Source organism: Dreissena polymorpha, chromosome 1, assembly GCF_020536995.1.
Source record: "Dreissena polymorpha isolate Duluth1 chromosome 1, UMN_Dpol_1.0, whole genome shotgun sequence".
Taxonomy (NCBI): Eukaryota; Metazoa; Mollusca; class Bivalvia; order Myida; family Dreissenidae; genus Dreissena; species Dreissena polymorpha.
The window spans coordinates 27,052,039-27,073,957 of record NC_068355.1 but is presented as its reverse complement, the minus strand read 5'-3'; the positions used below and the strand labels follow the sequence as shown (position 1 = coordinate 27,073,957).

The 21,919-nt window shown below is 35.4% G+C and overlaps 2 long non-coding RNA genes across 3 annotated transcripts; both read left to right on the top strand.

The window, feature by feature from the left end:
* Positions 1-4,101: 4,101 nt before the first annotated feature.
* Positions 4,102-7,486, top strand: LOC127864987 (uncharacterized). Its single transcript, XR_008042427.1, has 3 exons — positions 4,102-4,361; positions 4,921-5,048; positions 5,420-7,486. It is a non-coding gene; the product is annotated as an uncharacterized LOC127864987 (long non-coding RNA).
* A 4,780-nt stretch (positions 7,487-12,266) lies between these two features.
* Positions 12,267-17,414, top strand: LOC127864989 (uncharacterized). 2 transcript variants are annotated; one of them, XR_008042430.1, is made up of 5 exons: positions 12,267-12,520; positions 13,545-13,639; positions 14,713-15,043; positions 15,317-16,142; positions 16,881-17,414. It is a non-coding gene; the product is annotated as an uncharacterized LOC127864989 (long non-coding RNA). The 2 variants fall into 2 exon arrangements; XR_008042429.1 differs by having other exon boundaries at positions 14,713-16,142.
* Positions 17,415-21,919: the final 4,505 nt, after the last annotated feature.

Below are 21,919 nucleotides of genomic sequence, written 5' to 3'. Positions count from 1 at the left end.
CAACAATAGTATTGTGTAATTATCAAGTTTTAAATTATACACATATTGTGTCATAATTGTCTTCAATTTTACCATTTGTTCAAAATCAACAGAATGCTAAAATTTTAAGCGTGCGTTCCGCGGCGGCCAAATTTACTTAATGACTACATAATTTTCAGTTTTAGTGCTTTTGTAATGTATTTTGATTCAACAAAATAAAAGTTCTTTTGTTAGGCACGTGTTAATCTTATTTTTATATTTTGCCTATCTGAATCAGAACCTGCAAAAATATTACGTGGCTTAGCTCCTTAGAAACACTATTTCTCGGAACACTATTTTCAAAAAAAAATCTTTGAAATACTATATTTGGAAACGATATATTTTATAAACACTATTTTCGCCTCTCATAACAGCTCTTCTAAGCGCCGCTATCTTTGGCAACGGTAGCTCGATTGTGATGAGAGTGTATCTGGGATCGGACGAATACCATGATAAAACCCAGAGCATCAAAGAGTTTATCAACTTTCACCATCTGCCCAAAAACCTCGCTTCGCGTCTACAAGAGAGCTTCAAGCATACGTCGGCGTATACCAATGAAATCGACATGAACACAGTATTGGGAGCTTACTATTTCTAAAAAGAAATGATGTATAAGTGCAGAGAGGTCGTTTAGTTGTGTGGGGATTAGAGGGCGGAGTATTTACAATTTACCTCCGACCACTCCGAAAAAGATGTCTTAACGTGCGTATTTTAAAACCGCCCACCCCATAATGTTAATTTAAAACTTCGAGTAAGCGGTGGTGATGTTCCTTTAAATGTCCTCATATAGGATGTCAAACCCTAATAGCCGGACGTGGTAATAACCCCTCTAAATTTGCCTCATATGTATTCTTTAGTTCTTAGTGGTTCGTTTCCGCGCATTTATCTCTAAAATTGTTAAATATTTTTGAGGATCAGAAAAATAAATGAGAATTTTAAAATTGCACTTGAAAATTGTTAAATCCTATTTACTTAAATCTTTATTGGTTGATAAGCAACGTTATGTCTATAATTTATTGTAAAATGTATCTTTACTTACAGTAGGCAAGTTAAAATTCTGAACATATGTTTTTTTATAAAATATTAATTTTCGAATAACAAACAGGCAAACATATGGTTCTGTTCATGCAGGTTTCAAAGAGTTTTCCGGAGTCTGCAGGTGGATATCTGCCTTCAGCTCAATGGAAATCTGCTTAACAACTGCCCCGCCTTCCAGAGAGTCTCGGCAGGTATACATGGCGTTCTTATTCCAAGAATCTAGTCAACTTTACATTCCCAAGGGTTTGCGGTTACATACCATATTGGTTACAAACTCTCCGCAGCGGTTACCCCCTTTTACGCTTTAAAATTTCCTCTATTGATTTATTCCTCCTAATTGTTTCCGGACATGTATTGAAACTCACTTAATGTGTTACCCACTCCTCTCAAAGCTTTGTTATCACAATTTGTATCCTTGCGTGATGATGGTGATGATGATGATGGTGGTGATGATGATGATGGTGATGATGATGATGATGATGATGATGATGATGATGATGATGATGATGATGATGATGATGATGACGATGATGGTGATGATGATGATGGTGGTGATGATGATGATGGTGATGATGATGATGATGATGATGATGATGATGATGATGATGATGATGATGATGATGATGATGATGATGATGATAATGATGATGATTATGATGATGATGATAATGATGATGGTGATTATTTCTCACTTTAGGTAAGGACGCCTTTTTCGGTGGGGACGTTCAAGACCTGACCATCAGAGGGAAGTCTCCTACTTTGTTCGCGCCCTGACCTACTGCGATATCAACAAGATCGAGCTGTCTGTACTGAAAGAGACGCTTTATACGTACCCTAAGTTTGCACAGGCATTTATGGGAAAGATACAGGATACATTCAACCTGAAACGGGTGAGTGTGGTGTTGCCTTGTTACATAGTCAAAGCACACATTAAGCTACACACTTGCATCTAATTTATACTGTGTCCGTTTTCTTATGGCTTAAAGGGGCCTTTTCACAGATTTTGGCATTTTTTAACTTATTCATTAAATGCTTTATATCGTTAAATGTAAACATCGGATCGTAAAAGCTCCAGTAAAAAATCAAGAATAAAATTAAAAAAAGGAAAAGAACATTGCCCGGACCAGGTTTCGAACGAGTGACCCCTGGAGTCCTGCCAGAGTCCTGATGTAAAAACGCTTTAACCTACTGAGCTATTCCGCCGAATACACATACTTAAGTATTTTATACATTATATAAGCAATCTTCGTAGTTTCACGAAATTTAACGACAAAAACAGAACTCTCCAAATTATTCAATCGTTTCGCGTTGCAACGCTTTATAATTTTTAGGTTTTAAAATCGTCAAAAGATGCATATAATGGCTATATTAGACCATGGTAAATGTTCAGTATTACTGTTTCCTCACAAATATCATAACGAAAACGAAAATTTGCGAATCTGAAACAACTTTTTTCAATTTTGTCAATTTACCAAAGCGTGAAAAGATCCCTTTAAATAGTGAAAATCATTGGTGCCAAAAACTATATAATCTCTATGTTAACTAGAAATAAGTCAAAGACCAACACCGTTCACTTTAACCAGACTATAGCAGTTTTTGGCAGATCATTTCACAAATGAAGTGCGAAACATTACTTAATTAAAAAAGTAGGTATTAAATGCTTAAATATGTAATGAACAAATAAAAACACTTTCAAACTTTGAGTATAACTGCCCAAATCTGATACATAATTTATATGTTAGAATACCCGGAAGTTCATATAAAATATGTCATGATCAGTTAATAAAATAACTACACATGTATATGATCAGTTCTTGAGAACTGTGATCTGATTTCAGTAGAACTCCGATATGATCCAGAACAGGATACAGAAAATAGTACTTGTTGTTCTTTTGTAAAGAAAATACTATTTTGGACATACAGGGTGTGTTGACGGAAACCCAACGGCAGACGAAGATGGACGACGAAACACTCAAATTTATCCGTCAGAATAGACTGCACATGCAATCAAAAGGCAGACGCCATGTCTATGACGCCGGTGAGTGGGTTAAATATTTTTGCATACTTAAAAATGCCATTATTTGTTGTTTGTGATTTTGTGTCTTTTGTGCTGGTATATTTGTATGGCAGTAAATCACTTTCCACAAGATAAATGACCCCACGATGTATTAACTGTTTTCCTAAGTGCCAGCCCAGCAAACATGCACATATGGGTCCCATATGGGCTGTTTCTGGGCAAACCCATATGGGTAAGCCCATATGGGAGTCATTTGGGACCAATATGGGCTAGCCCATATGGGAATGCCCACAAGGGTCCCATATAGGTCCCATATTATTGCCCTATCGGGAAAAAATATGTAAACTTGTATTTATTTGATTAAAAACTCATTTCTTAAAACGTATGTAGGACTAACTTGATCTAAACTGCTAATATTCTACCCAAAAATAGAAAATCAATGCATAAGCAAATAATATGCGGCCCATATGGGTCCCATACGGGTCCCATATGGGAGTCATTTGGGAGCTATATGGGCTTGCCCATGTGGCAATGGCGATAAGGGTCCCATATAGGTCCCATATTATTGCGCTATCACGAAAAAGATGTAAACTTGTATTTATTTGATTAAAAACTCATTTCTTAAAACGTATGCTGGACTAACTTGATCTTAACTGCTAATATTTTACCCAAAAATAGAAAATCAATGGATAAGCAAATAATATGCAGTCCATATAGGTCCCATATGGGTCCCATTTGGGCCGCCCAACAAAGGACAAAATCAGCTACCGGGCTGTTTCTGGGCAAACCCATATGGGTAAGCCCAAATGGGAGTCATTTGGGACCTATATGGGTTAGCCCATATGGGAATGCCCTTAAGGGTCCCATATAGGTCCCATATTATTGCGCTATCAGGCAAAAGATATAAACTTTTATTTATTTGATTAAAAACTAATTTTTTAAAACGTACTTATGACAAACTTGATCTCAACTGCTAATATTTTACCCAAAAATAGAAAATCAATGCATAAGCAAATAATATGCAGCCCATATGGGTCCCATACGGGTCCCATTTGGGCCGCCCAACAAAGGACAAAATCAGCTATCGGGCGCACATTTTTTTGAAAATTCTGTTTTTGATATGGCTTTGTTTCAAATAATGTATATACTATGATTAATATGAAGTCATTTTCAAGAGATAATTTTAATTTAAATAATCGCGCAGAAAAATAAAGTATTTAAATAATATGCGCATGCGCAGATGTTAATTCCGCCTCGCGAAAACATCCAAAACAAAACACTCAAAACGGTAATTTGTTAAATTGTGATATTATACACGTAATTATATATTTCTTTTGAAATCAGATATATATTGCTGATCACGCATTATTTATTTATCTGATACTTCAATGAATGCCTGTGCGTTTAATAATTTAAAGTGCAAATTATTAGAATCCTTCATCGCTTTGCCTTTGTCATGTATTTTCGCGACGTAAGTCGTAACGTTCGTTTGTCGCCATAGATCAATCTTTTAGTTAAACTGCTTAATTCAACTTGATTCTGCCTAAAATTCACTACAAACTATTTATAGCAGACAGGCGCATGCCTGAAAAAATGGAACACTAAATTAGTAATCATGCTAATGCTAATAAATCTTACTTATCTTATACTATACATTGATAATATTAATTTAAACGTATAATATAATGTTTTTTTATAGGTCTTTGATTACTTGCACGCAAGCCAAGGTTGTCTGCCTGTTGACAAATTTTAATGATTATTGAAACACATATTTGCAGAATATTAAAAAAGTCTGTGTATTAAGAAATAATTAAATTCGTAATGTTTATTGTACAAATTTATTTCAGAAAATAAAATATTCACCACCACCTGGTTTGCCAACATCGTCTTTACAAGGAATGTCCAGCAGTGCATGACAGAGGCCGGTCACTCCCATTAAGTCCAGCTGAAGAGCCTTCCCAGTTCATAGGACAAAGTAACTAATTTTTGTGCTTGAAACTTTAACTTAAAATAATTTCAGTTTTGGAACTACTGCTTATAAAATGATAGTTAATTACATAAATAATTGATGTAAACAGATAATCCAACTGAAAAAATATAAAATACACAGTCATTTAGTGATCTATAATAATACATACTTCTACTAATAAAAGAAACAAATTGATGTTGACGGGCATATAGGTGCAAGTTGCTATAATCAGCCCTAGCTGTACAACAGCTGTTGGGACAAATCGGGCCCGCTGCTGTTATATCGGCACACATCCGATATAATTATATAAGACCCAGCTGTGATATATATTATTGTCAACATAATTTTAGGTACAGTTTTTTTTACTCTGTCTTCAGATGCATTTACACAGATTTTAACGGTGTTGGAAACAATGAGAGACGAGAACAGGGAAATGAAGCGGATGCTGCATCGGCTCTTGGCTAGGTCAGCTACTGATGACAAGCCAATGCAACTGCCATCAGTCTTCCAATTAGAACATTTGAGCAAATAGATGAGTTTGAAGAGCATCTTGGTGATGAAGCTACGATCCATCTTTTCTAGGACTGCTGCATAGTTCAAGCTTTTTTATCAAATATATTAAGCAATGTTGTAAATGTAATTGACAGTTCTTTCTCCATTGATCCTAAACCATTCCTTTAAGGATCATTTTCTAAGAAAGCATACATTCTTTTTTATCTGGAAATGAAATGGTATATATTCCTTTGCAAAAGAAGAAACAGCATTTCAGTTTTTGAAGGTTTTAAAAGACATATATATATATATATATATATATATATATATTGTGCAATTACGAAAAACACTAGAATGTATGAAGATATCAAAGATAATAATATGGACTTGTTCTCGAAATAGGATTTGCCATTTATTTGAGTTTTTGGATTTTTCTGCAGGGTTTTTATTAACCAGGTTTTCCGAAGGAAACAACTGGTTATTAGATTGGCGAATGCGGGCGGGCTGGCTGGCTGGCTGGCTGGCGGGCTGGCTGGCTGGCGGGCTGGCGGAACAAGCTTGTCCGGGCCATAACTATGTCGTTCATTGTCAGATTTTAAAATCATTTGGCACATTTGTTCACCATCATTGGACGGTGTGTCGCGCGAAATAATTATGTCGATATCTCCAAGGTCAAGGTCACACTTTGAGTTCAAAGGTCAAAAATGGCCACAAATGAGCTTGTCCTGGCCATAACTATGTCATTCATTGTGAGATTTTAAAATCATTTGGCACATTTGTTCACCATCATGGGACGGTGTGTCGCACGAAAGAATCACGTCAATATCTCCAATGTCAAGGTCGCCACGACTAAAAATAGATTTTTTTTAAAAACAAACTTACAAAGGGGGTTAATTTTCAGATTTTTTTTTCACAATGAAAACCTGGTTTTGTGACAATTTTGTCCCTTGTTAATTTCTAGTTTATAAAATATTTTGTTTAGTCTTGCAAGTATGTTTTCTACAAATGTTCTTTGAGTACATGGTGTGTTATTTGTATTGGTTAAAGATTTAATATGCATGGGTATGCTTTTGAGTAATGTGTAGTACATCAGGAAAATACTTGAAGGTATTCTGTATATGTAATATATATTTTATATCAAAATAATAGGAGTCCTTAATTCTATAGTTGTATAACTGGTCAACATATATAATGTTATAGAAAAACGTCGTATTGTTTGAAGTTATGTCTTTATTGTTCCATAAAATAGTTCAACTGTAGGTTTGGGTTTATAGATTATGAGTAACATTACTCCATGCGGATAGAACATTAGATAGAAACATGTTTTCGTTAGCAACTTCATGTAAAATATTTTTGCTGATGTTACATTCAAAAAGTTAGGAATCACCATATTATTTTAGAATTCTCTGGTAGAATAGTTAACGTGGGATCCTCCTGCTATTTATGTATGTATCCATGTATATGTGTGTAATACTTTATGTAAATAAAAGTTGGGAGTACTTTAATAAATTTTTAAGTCTTTTAACAAAAACCTTGTATTTCTTGCAGGATAATGCTATTTAGCTCTTGAACCCTTTGATATCGCTCTGTTCCAGCAAGAAGAAATAGATAAAACATTTAAAAAATGAAATTGGAAGTACATGTACAAGAATCTTTTGTCTGATGTTCAATTTAACACAGTATTTCATGTTTGCAGCCTACATATTATTTCTAACATAACCTGAATTTCCATTAATGCGTTGTCCAAAATTTTACAGGCTCTGTGTACCCATATTGAATACAATGCCACCAGTTTGTAGCCCATATTAAGTAAAATGCTGCCTGTATGTAGCCCATATTGAGTAAAAGGGCTACCCGTATGTAGCCCATATTGAGTAAAAGGGCTGCCTGTATGTAGCCCATATTGAGTAAAAGGGATGCCCATGTTGGACCTATATGGGTCCCATGTGGGCACCTATATGGGCCCAATGTGGGCTGCCAACATGGGACCCAGATGGGTATTGCAACCGGGCTCCACATGGGTCCTATCTGGGCTGCCCCATATACTTTCATGGGGCAGCCCAGATGGGACCCATGTGGAGCCCGGTTGCACTTCCCATCTGGGTCCCATGTTGGCAGCCCACATGGGGCCCATATAGGTGCCCACATGGGACCCATATGGGTCCCATATAGATTGTTTGCTGGGAGTTGGTCTATATTTATTTGTCACACTTTTGTTCTTTTTTATAGTCGCCTATTTATATAAATGTCTCAATTTATTGTTTGTGACACACACAAAACCAAAAAAAAATGTTGTACATAAATAAAAGTAATATATGACAAAGGTCTTATTAGGCAAACAACCAATTCTTATCTAATTGTTTCTACCACTACCGGAAACAAAACCGTGCATATTATTTGTCAAACTATTCAGACCTCACGACCGGTAGTTCCGGCTTCCATAGAAAAGCTCGCCATAAGACGGCGCCTCCGTCGTCTGACCCAGATGACGACCAAGCGTCTCGGGCGATCGACATTTTACCGGAACAAGCGTCTAGTGATATCGACGTAGAGTTCGTGGATAGAAGCAACCAAGGTTCGGAAAGTTCCCTTTTAAAAGATCACAAAATGTTACCAGCCTCGCTGTCGAAAAAAATGGGTTAAATGCTTTTTGTGTCACCTCGTATTAGCCTGTCCTGTCAACACAGATTTTAGGGACGCCACATTTCTACTCAACTGGATTTTCGCTACGGAAAAATACGTTTGAGCAAAAAATCATATCAGCGGACCGCACAGGCTAATATGAGACGACACCTAACGCAAATGCATTCTCCGTGAGCTATTGAAATGTCTATTTGTTTAAAATCATTCTGTCCTGTTTGTAATTAAGAAAGGCAGTGTTCTGTTTGTTAAAATTGCCACGTGCTCCAACAGTCGACACGTGCATCCACAGTTTCCCGTAAATGCTGCAGCAATAATAATTTGGCCGTCCATCAACTTAATGCAGCAGTATTTCACTTTAATCTATCCGTTGTTACAATTTTAATGTTTTTTTTTAAATATACGCTTCTATTGACGGTATTAACTTTTATTTTTTTTTTAAGTCTCGTTATCGTCGTATACTGCTGCCGATAGTTTGAGACTCCGGATCTACCAGAAATCACATCCGCGCATGCGCAAAAAAAATCAATACTGTTCCGTGAAATGCAAATGTGTTAAATACATAAGCAATATTTTGAAAAAAATAGTTGCAGTTTATTTTATTACCGGCCCTGATTGTCCCTATCGATTTCATCCTATTTGACTTTTTAGGCATTAAAATATATTTTCGAAAAGTCAAATCCAACCAGTATATCCTACTTAACACCCACAGTGTATACAGGATTCACCATTGATGTCTGCCTATCGGGTTGTCTGTGTTTTGCGTATGTTCGGCAGGCCGTTTCTGAAACATAATTATTAAAACTTCCACATATTAACGTATGACACGTGGATTAAACGTATTTGTCACTTCTAAGACTAAGCTTTTCAGGTGTTTGACACGAATTACGATTTTAAAGTCTCTATAACGCTCAAAATCAACGAAACTTTCGTTGAGTATTTCGTAAAATAAAGTTAACACCTTAACAATCAGTGTTCCTTATAGCAATAGCCAAAATTTCAACGCTAGATGTGGTATGATTACATAGATTTTTGTAGATACAAAATGCTCGTTTTCATTTATTTGTGCCCACAATTAATTCCCGCGAATATATATATTAATACGACACACGAACACCATTTTAGTGTTCATGTGTCGTATGAATAGATATGCAAAACAATAATAAAAACGAGCATTTTGTATCTACAAACATCTATTTTACCAGACCACATCTGACGTAGAAATTTCGCCAATTGCCATAAGGAACACTGAGTTTTAATTAGTTAAGTTTATTTTACGAACAATTGTACGAAATTTCCGTTGATTTTGAATAGTAATGTTATTAGCTTGGTAAAAAACACTCAATTAATCTGGTCAGACAGGAATGTGTCAATCTATTAGAAACTTACTGTTGATACCTAATCTGGTCGGACAGGGATGTGTCAATCTATTAAAAACTTATTGTTGATACCTATGAAATCTTAAAAAACGAGATACACAGTCACTGTCAAATAAGTTTCTTAATTCGTCGATTGTATTCATGATATATTTATGTATCAAGAATCTACTTTTTTACACTACAAATGATACTTATTTTCAAGCGGGGCGGTATGAGAAATCACCATACCAATCGTATTGGTTCTTTTTACCATCAATTGTTTTGTTGCATTTGTTATGCTGTTTTTTTAATGCATATTACAAATTAAAAGTATGAATGACAGGTGTACAACAAGCTTAATTTTCATAAACTAAGAACAAAGTAATAACTTGAAAACCTTTCACGTCTGGTAAGACTGAAAATGTCCGTATTTGTCTTCGATCGTATATAAGGGAGATAAATGCAGTAATGACTTGATTGATTCTTTCCAGCTGTTTCCTTTTCATTGAAATTAATGAAGTTGAAATACCAAATATATATCGAACACGCTTGTTGAAAGCTCGATTAATCTAGCACAATGCGAGCTTTGTGTGTTTGCATGTGTTGGTTAGAGATTATCGGTACTGAGAGCGGTTTATTCAGCGTAACTTCGTCAAAATAACTTACCAGCAATGTTTAACATGGGGCAAACCATGTCTCTCGTAACACACGTCTCCCTAACGACATGGTCAATGTCACACACATATGTCAAAGGTTAATTTTCGGTATAGATGTATCACAGATGTTGACAACGTAGCGCGCAAGTCTTGTTAACACTTAAGAGGTCAACAATCAATTATGGGCATGATGCTCATTGTTACCCTTTTTCTCTTTCTCTTGCAAGGATATCTTCTGGTTTCGTTATAATTTAAATGAGTATCGTTCTGATAAAAATGGGCTAAATGCTTATAATGTATATCTGTAAAGTGTACTCCCATACAGTATGCAGTCTTCGCATGCTAATCAAGGACGACACCTTCCGACTAAACTAGATTTTCGTTTAGAAGAGCCTTTCTTTTATTTGAAAAATTCAATACAAGCGGGAGGTTGTATTCCCGATTAGCCTGTGCGAACTGCACAGGCTAATTTGGGATGCCAATGTACGCACATGTTTTTAAGCCCTATTTCCCCAATGCGAGGATCAATTAAATGAGTGAATGTATACATGTGATATACTGCAGTCAGCGTTTTGACATGTTATATCTTTTCCTCCGCAGTCATATCGGTGTCCGACGAAACCGGATGTGTGATTGCATCGTAACCGGAAATGACGTCAGAATATTGGGATGACATTTACCGGAAGCTGAATGTTCTATCAATGTAAGTTAACTGTTTGTAAATTATTTCGTTAAAACGCGCCAATTTTGGTATGTTTAATTTTTTTACAGATCGGTTTGTTCAGTGAATAATGGTATATTAGAGCGAATCTAATAGATCCGGATGACGTGACACGATATGATTTTTCTGCGTATCAAAACAGGATGCGGTCATAAATGTCAGCGAAAAAGCATACTGAAAAATCATTATAATTAGTGGGACGTTAATGTTCGATGATTTCGTTTTTCGACCGATCCACGAATTAAACACAAACACATCTGTAAATGACCGACGCAAATCCTTCTTTCTTTTTATCAAATCAGAAATCAATCAGTTCACTTGTCCACAAAACAGTAATTTTTAAAAACCTAAGACATTACATTCCGACATGTATAAATGAGTCTACACGGAAACTCCGATGTATATGAAGATTTCAACGTGAACACAAGTACTGTCATACATTAAATCCTCTTTTTCACATATGTCATTAATACAATTTGTTAGAGACAACATATACTTAATATATATAGGTCGCATTTTATTATGTATAAATAAGGGTATATTAACAATATTCATCAGAACATTTGCGTTTATACTGCTACCAAACGACAATAAAATACATATTTGTTCTTCAATAAAGCAAACAAAAACAAAAATACAACAACGGAAACATTTTTTACTGTTGATCAATTAGACTTTAAATCTTATTACGGGTTTACTGTAGATAAAATAGTTTAACTCCTCAAACCACACACACTTTTTTCAGACGAATGCATAAGTTCGAAACCCAACTCTGTGATACCGTTGAAAATATACTGCTGTTACTCGGTCACGTGCCGTCAGTACCTAGAAAAAACGCAAACGTAACCACATAACGTAGCACCAAACATCTGGACGACCCCGAAAGAACGTCAGATCTCCTTCACTCGGACGCTTATTGTCCAAATAAACGAGGAGCGAAATTGATAAAATTGAATATGGAGCTGATTAGAATTATCGAGAGTATATGACTTTAATTTTATATTTAATATTTGCTGTAGACCAAGACATTGGAGAAAGTGCTGCGAATGCTGTTGTGTTTTTATATTGCCCGAAAAATGGGAGGGAAATATAGTAGTCGCTGTGTTCGTCTGTCTGACTTCTTCCTTTGACGGCATAAGTTTGCTTGGGACTGACATATTTTAAACTCATGTTCATGAAACGAACAATTTCCGGCAAACTCAGTTGCACAAAAATACGCTAATATTTAGCGCATTTCGATCTCCAGTCGACATGCCCGTTTAAAAGTTCCTTATCAGAAATAATCAGCGTAGATTTATGCCGATTGGCGGGATAGGACGGGAGTTCCGCTTATGTTCCGGATGTAGTGACGTATCGCTATCAGGGCTGGAAATGTAACAAATGACACATGTATCTGTGTTATTAAATGTGTCAGCAGGACATGCCTGCGTTCTGTGGACTCAAATTTAGTTATAAATAAATAAATGATAATAATAATGATAATGCTAATTATAATAATAACAACAATATCAATAATAATACTAAGAAGAATTATTATTTTACCGTTTATTATTATGATAATAATCCCTCTGCCGTTAGATTTGACCTCTGTGACAGATATCTCCAACTCACGTAAGTATGGAATATTGTAAGATCAGATAGCTGGGTCGTTACACTGCGAAATTACTAGAGATAACTAACTATTTGTGTTTGATGTTTTTTTCATCTGTACTTGTATTCGAAATCATAGTTTTTGGTCTTTATCCGGAACCATAGATTTAAAGTTTTAAGTAAAAGTGGAAGTGGATTCAAAAGAAGTTTATCGATTTACAACTTTCTTCATATTTTAGTTTGAAAAGTGCTTGATTCTTTATCTACGTTCATGAATGAAGGTACCAGTCTGTGACTCATATTTTGTGATTTAAAACCTTCACGAGTTTGATATTCGTCTTTACTAATCGCACTGTACTCATGAGGCACATATTTTGAACATATTGTATAATATAACAGATCGCTATCAAGAGCCTTTCGAAATACGCGATCATCTCGTTCCTACTCATATTCATTGTCGTCATAGGAGTTGACTTCATGTTCTCCAACAGAGGAAAGAACCGGGGCTTGTGTTACTTTTCCAACAGTTCATAGCTTAAATTTATAAGGCTTGAATTGACGGAAATATACTTTAAGTTTGGTCACACAAATACAATTGAATAAATCGTACAAACACGTTACTTTTTTTTATAAATTTAGATCACGAAGCTTTCAAAATTTTAGCCACAGAATATGTATTACAAAAATTAACAGTCATGACGGTTGCAAGTTGAAAAGGTTATTGATGTACTCATTTGGTAAGGCTTGACTTGAACAAAACTTAATACTTGAAGAAGTCCAGGACTTGTGTCAAAAATTAAAAAAAAAACATGACCATTGCTTAAGGTTTTGGTACCTAACGTTTTTAACAGCATACAAAATTATACTGAGTGCAGCCACGCAGTATAGTCGGGACCACCTTGTTCGCTATAAAATCGGGCGAGGCTGTGTGATCTTAATGGCGGACATGGTAGCTTCTGAACAGACTGCGCAAATGACTGCTCGTGGCATTTGATACATGTTTGCAGGCGTGGACACAATAATGATCTTATATGATGTCTTGTAGTTCCAACACCGCCATTGGCCACTGGAATTATGTCGGGATCCATAATACATGTAAACATGCTCTTGTGGACGACATACCTCTCACTCACGACGAAAGTTAGTATAAACCCTTGTTTTGTTTTAACCTTATTGTAGCTCGATTGCATCAAAAGCCTAAGGCTTATCGGGGAGCTATATGGCACATTTCATTGGAAAAAAAACAGTACTTTGTGTCTTTGGGGGAGATGTAAGGTAAGCTGCGAAAGCGGTGATCAAACCCATCACATCTCAGTGGCTAGGCAGCCATATCCACTTCACCACAGCAAAATTTAGAAGGTTTAAGACAATACTGGTTATTGCTGAGTACAGATACGTTTATTTAGTAAGTATCGGTTAAACATATACACGAGCCCTGTCGAGTAGTTTAGGATTTAGTGACGAGAAAATAAACTTACCTGGATTGAACATTGACCTGGTATTTTATTTATCCCATCGTTTTTCGTTTTTCTATATGTACTCTGATCAATTGTGAGACTGTAATCGATGTTTCATTTAACGTAAACATTTTGAACGTGGCGTAAAATGAAAAAATACATACTTTTTTGTCAATTAGTATCTTTAATTTATCATTAAACTTGCCTGTTAAAATCAGTATAAGCTTAAACATTGGGTTGCTCAAAATAACGCTGGCTTTTAACGGCCAGTTTAACGGCAGTTTCAACCGTTAACTTTAATTTAGGTTTAAAGCACAATAAAACAGTTTAACGCTAGGTTTCAACATGGCTTCTTCGCCGCCCGTTCCTCCTTTTTTATTAAATTGAATGATGCTGAATCTTTATAAACTTCAGAACTTATGACATGCTGTTCGTTGGCCATAGCTGCCTCTGGTACGGTCCCTTCACCCGTTTTCTTCCTTTCAAGCTTTTCCATAGTAACAGAGGCCTTACATTCCCTTCTTACGTTTTGCCACTTGTTGCTTCATTCATCAGCACTTTTCATTGCAACCCCTTGTGGAGAAATCTCTTCTGCTTTCTTTAGCCATGTTTCTTTTTTTGTTTTGTTACTCAAAGTATTTGTAAACTTATTAGTAATCATTGCAAAAAAAACTCCTTTTTTTACAAGTTCTTCCAATTTGAGAGTTTCAATTGTACTAAAATTCACATTGCGTTGTTTTTTTCTTTTTATTTCAGGAAAAGAATTGTCTGCTATGTTTGAGGCCATTTTGGATAACAGGAACCGGAAGTGAAAATTTGGAATGGATTGTGGGATTTAACACTGACGTAAAAGTCTTAACGATGCGTTAATTAACGTCAGCATTAAAACTGTTTCAGCAGCATAAAGTTAAAGGCTGATTAAATTACGCTGCGTTAGGGTTCTTAACGGAGGTAAAGCTTAACGTTAATGTTATCTTAACGGTGCTGTGAGCAACCCGGCCCTGGCCTTGTGGATTCTAAATTACAGGTCAGATATCAGTTAATGTAATCGATCCAGGTCAGAATTCAATAAACACCTTGGATACAGGTTGGTTATAGTGAACTTTAAGGATTTCACGTATTATAAATACATCAAGTGGTCCCATTGGAATAATATACAATGTTTCATGTTCTCTTATAGAAATAAACAACTTAACTTGTCACTCAATATATCAAGTTGTGTTGTATTCAATTATATGCGTAAAAACATAATTCCTAATAGATCAGGTTAAACAACATTTTAAGATTTTAACCCTTAAATTTTTATTTGTATCCGAAATAATTCAACATTTAAAGTAAACTACCCTTAAATGTTTATTAGACCAGTGATCTAACTTCTTGGGAAAGTGTCGACATCGCGAGTTGAAACATAGATGTGGATGAGTTCGAACTATGTTAGATTTCGTGTTTGGTAGCCACATTACGTCACAAGCGTCAGCATAAGGCGTATAGCTTGTAGACGACACATTGCATATTGCAGACACGTGCAAATCAAGTATAAAAATACTTTCGTTCAGAAAATGTGAACACAACATAAAGCATAAGTGTGTTGTGCAAATGTAAATCGAAACGTCAGTGTCAGGATTTATGACAGTAATACCCTATCTCCCGTGTTGCACTATTTTTTATATTGTTAGATTTTAATACAAATTTATTATACGTGCGATTGATGTTCAATGTTTACTAGAACGAGGACATGGGGCGCTATGCGTCTGAGTTGATTATTTCTGGTCTTAGCTGATGGAACTAAAGAGACTCTATAACCTAGTTTCCAGGAAAATGGGGCCGGTAATTATTAGATTTACCTGTTTCGAGTATAATAGGAATCGGTGAGACTTGATTTACTCGTGTCTTACCTTTCAAAAACGGCGCTTGTCAGGAAATGGGCAGTTCTGAGGATTTAGAGGTCGGCAGATGCGCCATGAAAGCCGGCGTCAACATACATAGCTCTCTTGACAGATTCGAGGGGGGAAAGTTTCCACCCGGATAATATAAACGATTACATGCCTGGGCCGCCACCGCAGTGGCTTATTTATTATTCGTGGAATAAACCAAAAGGGATAAGAAAACTGTTGTACAGTTTTCCACGGAAACGGACTCGAGAATGCCTAAATAAGTCTTAAGCGTTCGATGCAACTGATGCGAAAGTAAGTTTAAAATAAGTTGGCCTTCGTTTATATCACATTTATTGCTATATATAACGTATCCATTATAATATAATTCAGTAAATGCATGCCAGGATTTTAAAATGCAACGAGTGCATATTAATTATTGTTTTACTGCAATGAAATACATGTTAAAAATCTTTTTTTTTCAATTTAAATTTTGTTTTAATGTGAATGAAAAATGTACACTTTTTGTTAAGGGAGGTTCAGTAAATGCATGCCAGGATTTTACAATGCGACGAGTGCATATTAATTATTGTTTTACTGCAATGAAATACATGTTAAAAATCGTTTTTTTTTTTCAATTTACATTTCGTTTAAATGTGAATGACAAATGTACACTTTTTGTTAAGGGAAGTTCGGCTGGATGTGCGCCCCTAAAACGGAAAATCTTGTGACAGTTTATTTCTAAATTTGGCATCCAGCGTGAATATTTATAGAAAATAAAAGGTTACTGCCTGCTTCGATGTATATATGAATAAAATAAGCCCTTATTTTATTCGTGCTGAGCCTCATATATTACACAACTGTTAGGCAGTTATGTGTTTTTTTCTTTTTTTTCGTACATCTACTTCCCACATTTTATAAGAAATAAGGAAAGGTAATCGCAGCGACGCTGCGTTTAATTAAAATAGTATACTGTACATACGATGTCCGTTGCTATACCCTGCCCCATTAAATACAAACTATTAAATACAGTATTTTGAACGTGTATTTCAGGGTTCCTTTGTTCTGCAGTCAACTCAGCGTCACGTGGCACAGGATGGAGACTCGTGACATGCTCGTGTTTATCACCTGCTTTACCTTGATTCACGTGTACGGGCGCAACATGGCGGCCTCCTACAAGAAATTCTTCTCGTACAACAAAGTCAAGACATTACCGAACGGAGTTCCCACCATGAAAAGCGTGTGGTATTAGAAAACTAGCATTTTTTTTGCAGGGAGCGTTCTCAGTATCGTTCCTTAACAATGGTTACCTCGATGTTCAAGTATGGCCACGACAATTAAATACATAGCAACTGATATTTGGTCGTTATATGGAACACCCATAAATCGTTTTGTTAACCATTAAACTTGCGTGTATATGTGTATCTTTATAATCTTTAATCTTTGGCATGGATGCATTACATTATTCAATTCGATAAGCTGTTCAGAAGTAAATTTATAGTTAAGGATGAGTGTGTATATTTATATTAAAAAAGGCGTCGTGCATGTTTCTATAATTTCTTTCATTTAAAATGTCATACAACTCCCCGAAACATCCTATCACTTGTATACAATTGAAACACATGACGTTGCATAATAAAAAATAAATGATGCTTTGTGAATTAAAATGCTCATTATTTCATCAAAGTCTGCACATTTATGTCATCAGCAACACAACATGGGGGTACCCAACAAAATGTAATGCACACAGACTAAATAGAATAACGTTCAGAGCAAGGTGTTTGTAAACTAGTGATTGGCGCTTGATTTCACAAACAAGTGTATTTGTCGTTGAAATTGTTATATGCCAGAGATGAAAATGGCGGTTATTAAGATTATAATAATGAGAAAGACTGATGATGACGACTGATGATGAAGATAAACATTTGTAATTATTTCTATGATGATGATGGTGATCATTATAACACACGCTATGGTCATAACGCTACTTCTATTGCTGCTGATTATAATGACGAGGATTAGAAAGCGGAGAAAATAAAAAGATGGTTTCTTGTGTATTTGAATCAATCCGTCGATTCGTAATATTTCGGACACGAGTCGGATTAATTTAAGATCCCAGAGAAGCTTATGTAATTTTCTATTTTAAGTTTTTTTTATAGCGAGACAAAAAAAGCGTTTAATAGATAAAAACAACCATTACCATAGCCAAAATAGATTAAATGAACTGAAAATTACCTTGCATAATAATAATATATATGTGTGATCTTTTCCGGTTACGCCCTTTGAAATAGTCTTCAACAATTATATGCAAAAGCATGATTACAAGACAAAATATCGCTGCATACTTCGATAGGAATTTATTCAGAATTCCAATAGCGACACACTAAAAAATACCTCTAAAAGTATTTTTCTAAGTGTTCGTATGAAGCTTAGTCACCATGTTTTGTTTAATAAAATCTGTTTTGCTTTCATGATTAGTTGAAAATAATAGCAAGGCAAATATACGTATTATTGGTGATACCGGAGCTTTTATCCCGAATTGTCACCCTTAAAACAGATAAAGGAATGCACTAAAAACACGAAACGATGTCACCGAATTACGATGCCAAATTGCGATAATTATTTCATGATTGCGCATCGGAATTTCGCTTTGCAGTTTTGCTGTTTGACTTGGTTTCTCGTGCTTATAATATATGAAACAACGAGTGGGCTTTACGGAACACAAAATCAGAGAGACAAAAACATCTTGCCCTCGTTTTAAATATTACCAAGAATGCAAAAGATAGAACACAAATATTACAAATGTATCGCATACATGGAAATGTTAAATATATATTAACGTTTAAGAAACAAAAATGGATTGTATTATATAAACTTTGCATTTTCCAATACTACTAATTTTGGAAAAAAATCAACTGCTTATTTTGATATTTGAACAACTTTTAATCTAAGCAAATTCATGTAATGACATTTACAAAAACTAGGAATATTTGTGAACAAATCCTTATTTGACATTTTAAGCACCAGCTGTCAAGGATAAGCTGCCAGCCACCCAGCAGTCATTGGACGGTTTCATAGCATACATACTTTCAAAGCCGTGCAATTATAGTAACCAATCGGATGATGATCTATGCACCTTAGTCTCGCTCTGGGGAAACAGGGCTTAATGCTTGTGCGTTAAGGGTCGTAACATATTAGCCTTGAAAACCGCCCAAGCTAATCAGGGACGATACTTTCTTCCTTACTTAGATTTTCGCTAAGAAGAGACTTAGTTAAACGCAAATACCATAACATTGGTAAGTGTCGACCCTGATTAGCAATATCGGACTGCACAGGCCAATCTTGGACGATACTTTACGCCCGCGCATTAAGCCTCGTTTTCCCAGGACGCGATTAAAAAAGAATTATATTAATATTTCTTCTTGTAAGTTTGTAATTTAGCCGTCGATCGGGTGGTCGGTCGTAGGTCGGTCGGGCATTCGGATGGTCTATCCGAAGACATATTAATCAATGAATATATAAAGCGTACATTTATATTTCTTTCAGCAAAATTCATTTGCATGTTTGCTCAAATAAGGTTGAGATATGCGTTTATTGACAGCGATATATGCTAAAGGCTAAACACTTCAATATGGATCTACTTATTTATTCCATAATAAACTTGTTTATCTACCAAATGGCGACTTTTCACAGTTATCCATTGACTCATTTCCACTCTCTGTCGTTGTGCACATAGAGAGTTACATGAAGGTATTAAGGTCATCTCTCTGACACACCTGCACTCCCCCCTCCGTATCTCTCAGTAAAGCGCAATCAGAGGTGGACGAACAAGGACCGACCAGCGAATTTGAAGTCAGTGGTATTATTGATAAGGGCCCTGTTTTATTTACCATCATACGGCAAGTTATAGTTATGACTGAATTTAGTAATTTTAAATTCGACATTGACGATAGGTTTGTTCCTGTGATTTATGACATTAAAGAAATGGAATCGTTATTTTTTTAAACTTTCCTTTTTCCAAACTGTTGATTCATTTTTCCCAAATTACGGAAATAAGAATGCCTTATCATGTTAAAGGGGCCTTTTCACAGATTTTGGCATTTTTTAACTTTTTCATTAAATGCTTTATATTGATAAATGTAAACATTGGATCGTAAAAGCTCCAGTAAAAAATCAAGAATAAAATTAAAAAAGGAAAAGAACATTGCCCGGAGCAGGTTTCGAACCAGTGACCCCTAGAGTCCTGCCAGAGTCCTGAAGTAAAAACGCTTTAGCCTACTGAGCTATTCCGCCGAGTACACATACTTGACGTATTTTATACCTTATATAAGCAATCTTCGTAGTTTCACAAAATTTAACGACAAAAACAGAACTCTCCAAATTATTCAATCGTTTCGCGTTGCAACGCTTTATAATTTTTAGGTTTTAAAATCGTCAAAAGATGCATATAATGGCTATATTAGACCATGGTAAATGTTCAGTATTACTGTTTCCTCACAAATATCTTAACTAAAACGAAAATGTGCGAATCTGAAACAACTTTTTTCAATTTTGTCAATTTACCAAAGCGTGAAAAGATCCCTTTAAATATTCTTTGTAAATGTATTTGTTAAGGCGATGTACTCTGTACAAGTCTTAAATAAAATGTCTGTCTGTCATTTACGACATTAATGAAATTAAATATTTACAATCGTCAGAACGTAACATGTTTGCGCCTTTAACGGTTCTTTCGACGTGGCGATCGTTCGCTCGTGAACATTTCTGCTCAGGGAATATTTCTGAGATATTTCATTAAGAAACCTAAGTCCGTATTATTTAAAAGCCTATGTCACAGTTCAGTTACGATATAATTGTGTAGTTTCCAACAAACAAGATAAAGATGAACATAGTTACTGCCAATTTTAAATAAAGGAAGCGTGGAAAGCATTAAGAATTGTTTTTTATATACAATTCTGACCTTAAGTTATTTTAGATGATTTAAAGAACTTTAGATTGAGAAAGAAACAAAATAATCATAACGTAAATACTTATGTTTAATAATATGCACCACAGAACACCACTGTATTAACCTTTCGAAAGAATTTTAGAGTACTGAAATTATTTATTTGTCTTTTTTATGTTGAGCATCTCTAAATAATGTATAGGTACATGTCGGTTATTACATATTTTCAACAGCAGATCAGTAGCAATTCAAATTTTGAACATATATTTGTTATCAAACATTTTCCTATAGTTCAACTTCAGTCGCGCGTTCGGAAATCCGAAACAAGTTCTAACCAGAAAACGGAACTGTATGTTTTATAATTAAAGCGCAAACATTTGAAACAGTCGAGCCAACATAGGGTCGAATATCACTAAAACTAACCGTAATCTGAATGTATTCTTCGCGTAACTGTCACGCAACTAACCGTAATCTGAATGTATTCTTCGCGTAACTGTCACGCAACTACGTAATCTGAATGTATTCTTCGCGTAACTGTCGCGCAACTAACCGTAATCTGAATGTATTCTTCGAGTAACTGTCACGCAAATAACCGTAATCTGAATGTATTCTTCGAGTAACTGTCACGCATTTTAAGAACACGGGCTGATAAAGCCTTCCCTTATTCCCACAATGACAGAAAGCCGGGTTGATACACCGTAACTCAATTGTGTTTAATATCGTAATCATATAAGCGTCTTACTGCATATTTAGTAACAGTGTTATCAAACTTCGGACAGCCCTTTTATATTTTACGTTTTCGGAAACGACGTCTTTTGCAAAATAGTAACATGCGCGAGGTACAGCGCTGTTTTAGTGCCAATAATAATGACATAATTATTCTTGACGCTGTTATTCACAAACGGATCGGATGTCATTTGGGCGTCGATTTTGATTCTACTTATTTGGACTGGTACAGTGATGATAATACTGTTTTTGTTTTGTTTTATGTGGTGCTGTAATTGTGAAAATTTATCGTTATTTTCTTAATAAATAGATCTTGATTTTATCCCGGGCCCGTATTCACCAAACAATTCTTAGACTTTCGCATCATTATTTCAACTAAACGTATTTAAGCTATTTTCAAAAGGATATGTATTATGTATGACGT